Source organism: Mya arenaria, chromosome 9, assembly GCF_026914265.1.
Source record: "Mya arenaria isolate MELC-2E11 chromosome 9, ASM2691426v1".
Taxonomy (NCBI): Eukaryota; Metazoa; Mollusca; class Bivalvia; order Myida; family Myidae; genus Mya; species Mya arenaria.
In genome coordinates, this window is record NC_069130.1 from 71,701,787 (window position 1) to 71,708,724 (window position 6,938).

The window sequence follows — 6,938 nt, forward strand, 5'->3', positions numbered from 1 at the left end:
ATGTAGGTTGATGTGGAACTACATTATGTGAAGTATTACAGCTATATACAACGGTTCTCGACCAACCAACCTACTTGTATTACCAAGGTAGATAACTCTATTTTGCATATTATTCTAAGTATGGCCCTTTATTATTCGACTTAAAAATTCTGGTAAAGGTTTTGCATGTAATCACATTTAAGTCAAATCTCAGAAAATGAACCATGTTTCGCACTGAAAGCTAAAACAAGGGCTCCCAGCCATTCAACCTTCTTAAATAATCAAGTTAGATAACTCTATTTGAACATCATATAAATGCTGCCCTTTTATTATTCGACGAAGAAATTCTGATTAAAAGTTTGCATGTAAGCAGATTTAAGTCAATAACTCAGCAACTACTCGAGGTATTGCTTTGGAACTTTATACAGTTAAGTATGATAACTCTGTCTTGCATATTATACAAATTTTCCCCTTTATTATTTGTATTAGGAATTCTAGTTAAGGTTTTGCATGTAATCAAATTTTACATTGATCCATGCATGTTTCAACAAAACTTTCAATCATCAAACTTAAGAGCGGCGAAATATTCAAGCGCGCTGTCTCTGTGGCAGCTCATTTTATTATTTGCAAAGACTTGGTGTCATTTCTATTTTGTCACCAATAACTTGGCCTTATCGTATGTCCATTTAATTAAGGATTAAAATTCGACTTTTTGCATTTTATTGGGGTGCAATGGGGCTGTTAAAAATGGGTGGAGTCCAAAGGAATGAAGGAATGAAGTGTTAATGTAAATGTATTGTTCTATAAATATAAACGGTACTCAATAAAACAAACATTATACTCGTTAATTAAGAAACGCGCCACGAAACTGCTGTGTTCATTTAAAGTAGAACTGAACTGATATTTGACATTTAATTATTACATAACGATATAAAAGATTGATAATTTTCAAGTTTGATACGATATGTTATTCGGTTCAAATCATTTTCATAAGCTGGCAATTTTGTTACAAACTAACCCCTGTTTCGCATTTTCCAAAAAACTCAACTGACTTGCGTCCCTTGGCGTTGCTATACATGCGTAGTTGCTTCCCTTGGTACTGCCTCTCGGTTTTGATAGAGAATGAAGATGAAACGGGAGCCAGTCAATCGACATATCAACTTCCGCGTCCTCGAAAATTCAGTAAATAACATGGACTTTCCGAGGTTTTCAGTCCACTTACATGGTTTATCACCAAAACAACGAGTAAAACATATGGACTTTGCTTAATCTTCCGACGTAGACACTTTTAATTTGAAAGTTAACAGAAGAAATGGAACGAATCAATATGTTCAACCAAGTCAAACACAGAAAGTTTGAAACAGTTTCAAACTAACGATAAATCCTGTGTTCCTGAACCGGCTGAAGTCTGAATCTGTGAATAATTCAGTGTACCAGTATCAGTATAATATGCAGGGGCGGCTATACAATTTCAATTGAGGATCGGTGTGTTAGCCCAAATAGGCAACAGCTTTGCCTCTGTCCAATCCAGACCAGATGTGATGTTGAAAGACCAAGAAAAAAATTGCCAGCCATTACAAATTTAGGCACTTAAATTCTCATGAAAAACTTGGCATAACAGTAGTGACGCGCAAAACGATGGCAATGCCAAGCTGATTTAGTGGCAGTCATTTGACTGACAAAAGGAATGTTGTGCTATGTGACAACAAAAGTGGCTTTAAAAACCTATGTATTTATTGATGGAGTTCTATCAAAGTTTGCATTTAAAGAAAGGCTGTCTCTAACCGTCGGCTTGACTAAAGAGTAACATCCCTTTTATGTAAATTAGCCATGGAGTAGATTATTTGCTAAGCAAAAGTTCTCAAATGTCAACCAAATTTTACATCAAGGTTAGCTAGATAAAACCTGCACAAAATGTTAAATCATTTAGCAGAAACTTCAAATGTATGCATCTATTTATAACATTAATTTTGCAAAACTATCTATTGTGAAATTTGCAAAGAAGCGCATATGTTGTTCATTCTAAAGGTGAGAGAACTTCATCATGGTTCATGCTGGCTTTGACCAAACACATGTATTCTCTACATAGGAAATTGGTGAAATTACTACAAACATCTGAACACGATTAGTATGCCATGAATGTACTATGCACTGGCAGTTCCAAACCAGTGCATTTGTAGTCTATGGGATGCTTAGTCACAATCTGCCATTCACGGAATCTGACAGAGTTATATAAATTAACTAGATAAATTAAGGTAAGTGTGATACGATTTTAAAGAATGAAGTCATGTGGAAAGATTAAGGACAAACTTGCAACTCTAGAGTCTAAACATCAAAGTGGTCAAGACATGTTAAAGCTGCACTCTCACACATATAGCATTTTTGCAACTTTTTTATTCTTTGTCTTGGAAAGAGCAAATTTTTGCGTAGGTATCAGCAAATATACGATAAAAGATTGCTGACAAAAGATCAGATCATAGAACATCATATTTCCATTCGAAAATTCATGTTAAATGGTTACTAACAGTTTAAGAAAAATGCATAAAACATCAATTTTTGAACTTAAATATAAAAATCGGAGATCTTTTTTTTTGTCAGCAGTCATATAACTAGTTTCAGTGCATTTTTCGCAAAAATTGGCTCGTTTCAAGAAAAAAATAAGAAGTTGTCAAAACTTTCAATCTGTGAGAGTGCAGTTTTAATTTTATGATATGATGATAAATCTCATTGATTAATGCTTTTAGCGCAGATCTAGATAATGTCTTGAAAAAACATTATTCACAATACTGATTTTCCATATGAGTATTCCATGTATTCATGAGCATTTTATTAACACTTAATATGTTTAACACTAAACACATGTTGTACTTCTTAAACACTCTAACGACCGGCTGCCGCTACATATGCTACCCTGCCCTGATTATGGTGCACCCTGCCCTTTTTTTGGCCCACCCTGCCCCTTTTTGGTCTCTAGAATAATCCCTAATGATGTTGACTTATTTAAGTTGATTCATCTTCATGATATCCAATCAAAATTATACACAATAAACAATATAACTGATACTTGTTTTTATACTTATATTAAATGTATTCATGAGCATTTTATGATGTTGACTTATTTAAGTTGATTCATCTTCATGATATCCAATCAAAATTATACACAATAAACAATATAACTGATACTTGTTTTTATACTTATATTAAATGTATTCATGAGCATTTTATGATGTTGACTTATTTAATTTGATTCATCTTCATGATATCCGATCAAAATTATACACAATAAACAATATAACTGATACTTGTTTTTATGCTTATATTAAATGTTGAAAAAGATACTGATATAAAAATATTGAATGTAATTGATTTTCAATACTCTAATATGTTTGAAATTTGATTCAGTGTTTAACCTTACAGTATTTTTTTAAATCCTATAAAATTACAGTTTAAGGACAAAAAGCAGTAAAATAAAAGTAAACATCAAATGCTGAATACAGAATATTTCACCAATAAAATCATAAACAAAGCAACAGTAGGTCATAACATGTACATAAGGAACGAATCTCCACCAACACAAAATTTGACATACAGCATACAGATTTAATGTCCTTAAACTTTGATTTTATTTTAGTTCTTCTGAATGACAGTGACAACATTCATAAAAATGGTCATGAAACATTACTATTATTAATTATTTGAAAAGTGTAAACTTGTATTTCTATGAGCACAAGTTGAACAGTATCTTAATACCATGTATTTAATACATGTAGTATTATTAAAAATCATACACAAGTTTTATCAAATTAATTCTCTATTTTATGTATGAATTTTTATTCATTACAACAAAAAATGCTTTCAACAAGCAGTTTTATTTTTTAAATTTTCAGGAAAGATTTTTCATTGTTTTCAATGATCAGGACAATGAAGAAATTGACAAACTTAATAATAATTAATTGCAACAGAAATTTAAGTGTGAACCTCTTTTCAATAAAAAGATAAATGTCATTATTTGGGAGTGACAGAATACAGCCATTGTCCATTTCACTCTTTGTACTCAATGCATTTATAGCAGCTGATTGCTTTTTGTTCACAAAATGACTTGTATACTTGTAAATATGGTAAACATATATATTTTCAAGTGGGGTTTAATCAAAATAATTCAGAACCCCCCCCCCCCCCCAAATATTTTTCAGTCTGCTGTACAACACAAATTTAGAATGATAAGAAGTTTGTCTTAAAGCATTAATATTTTAAGTTTCTGATTTGTCACAATTTGATAGAGAATTTCACAAGCAGATCCAGTGTGATGGGGACACCCCCCCCCCCAATATCTAAGATCAGTTTTGTTTCAATATAGTAGAAAAAGAGTAATAAAATAATATCCCCAAAATGCACCATTTCGATCAAGAAATTGTGAAAATTTCAAACACCACTGCCAATGCTTCTAACCAAATACATTTCAGTTATGATGGCGGGCTGCAAATTAAATGTTTTTGCCCCTACATTATGCCTCCCAGTATCAAATACTGAATCCGCCCTTGAATTTCCCATTGTAAATCAAGCCTCTATTAAAAATTGCACAATTGAAGGATCAACAGCCTTTTGATGACTGTAAATAGTACAAATTTCTATTAAAATCACTGAACCTTATTTTCACCCAGAATTATGAACTGAACTTTCCACAAACTCTAAAGTTGTTGATTTATGATTGTTTTCAGTCTTTCTTGTTTTTATTTGTTTTATTATTTTTATGGATCACTCCCTTTTAAGCGGTTCCTAAAAGTGTTAAATCATGTGATTATGGGGGCTAAAGGCCCATAACTCTAGCTCAATGATTTGTTTACAGATTTATTTTACAACATACTTTCAATAAATAGGCAAAATAAGTGAGTATCACTTAAATGAAAACCAACCATTGTTGTATTTAAAATGTGAATTACGGTCTTTAAAATCTCAAAGTCTCTTTTTGGCCAATATAAATTAATTGCTTTTCAACCATTGTTTTTAAATGGGGGTATTTTGTTGTTCATTAGATGAATGTTCATGTTCTTTCTTAATGCATAAGGGGCCATAAACATGAGATTCTAGACGAACCACAATCAAGATCATAACATTTCTCCTTTTTTATAAGTCAATGTTTTACATCGAAGAATAAACTCAGTTCCTAGACAGTTCTGGACCGATATGCAAATACATACCGGTACACTAGATCAACATTTTTATTTGAGTCAATATTTGAACGTGGCGGCAAAAAAAAGGATGTCGGGGTATAAAATTCCAGCAATGAATTGATAGTTGCCTTATTGTTGTAGTGTGCATTGTATTTGGGGAAGCAGCAGCTTGGTTAGTTAAGTTAATAAGAATTCCATCCTAACTTTTGAGTGTTTTTTGGCAAGAGTCCCGGACACACTGTTCATCCAAGGTTAACTTTTATGTTAAATGCAAGGGTGTCTTGACAAGTCTTTAGATAAAAGGGAGAGGGGTGAAGTTTGTGGGTATTCCTATACGAACATGGGGCATCGGTTAGTGTTTTAGTGATCATAGGTTCGAGCCCATCATTGGGCCCACTTTTCCTCACAGATTTACTGTTAACTGTTATTGTGGAGGTCATTCTTTGATAAAATACAAGTAATTATCAAAATACTCACCTTTATCACTCACAATTTTATCTTCCTAAGTAGAGTGCAACACAGCATTCCATTAAAAATGCTGACTTAAAACAGCCAAATGTAAAGCAATATTTTGGAATGCTGGTTGTTCCAATTTCCTTGTATCAAAAAATCTCCAATGTGTATAACCTATCCAAGTCCTCGCAAGTATTACGATTGAATGGCACTGCAATTATTGTTTGGTAAATCAATCCATTTCAACCAGCTGCCCCAACATACGAGCACGGTCGTAAAAGTTTAAGATCGTCTGCATTATCGCTACCTTATTTTGTGCCACTGACTTGTCTGTCATTGACGGTTTCTGACAGTAGTGTTGCCATGGCCTCCATTTTAAATGGCTTATTTTAATCCAAGGGAAGTAACACGTTTATATTTATCGCAAGGATACAGACTGACTTTATATAAAACACTTCGTATCGCTATTCAAACCGACTACGTAGATCTTGTAGATTTAATTCTTATATCAATATGTAGGCGATATCAGAAACCCAGAAATATCTAACATTTTCTGGGAAATTAAAGCAATGCTTTGTGGTAAATGGTGCAATGCATTGTGGTACTCGCTGGGCATGCGCACTTAAAACAAAGGGAGACAACACAGTGTCCACTCATTTCAAGGGCATTAATTCATCTAGCAACCATAGAATGGGCAGAACAGAGGCCGGATTCCGTGGTAACGGTAGACCGTAGAAGCAAAATTTACGCTTTGTATATTAAACTTGAGCGCGTTTAGTAGAAACAATGAATAAAATTAAGAACTAGAAATTACAGTTCAGTTCACCTTTAAACCAGTTTGTTTATACTTACGACCACACATTACCGTAGCATTAAGTGGAGTTGCTGGCAATAGTAGTCGGAATGCGACCACACATACCGTCAGCATTAAGTGGAGTTGCTGGTAATAGTAGTCGGAATGCGACCACACATACCGTCAGCATTAAGTGGAGTTGCTGGCAATAGTAGTCGGAATGCGACCACACATACCGTCAGCATTAAGTGGAGTTGCTGGTAATAGTAGTCGGAATGCGACCACACATACCGTCAGCATTAAGTGGAGTTGCTGGTAATAGTTGTCGAAATGTTTATCTGTACTTCATAAGCTTTTTGCACACTAAAATCATATTTGAGTTGAGTGTGGCGGTGTTTTTAATTTTTGCCACATTAGATTTTAGGTCTTAACTTTATGAAAGACCACAAACACAATTTGTCACTGTTTCTTTATTTATACAGTTTTAACAATTTTAATTCCAATAACAATTCACAGTAAATGTCCTAAATAGTGAATAGTAA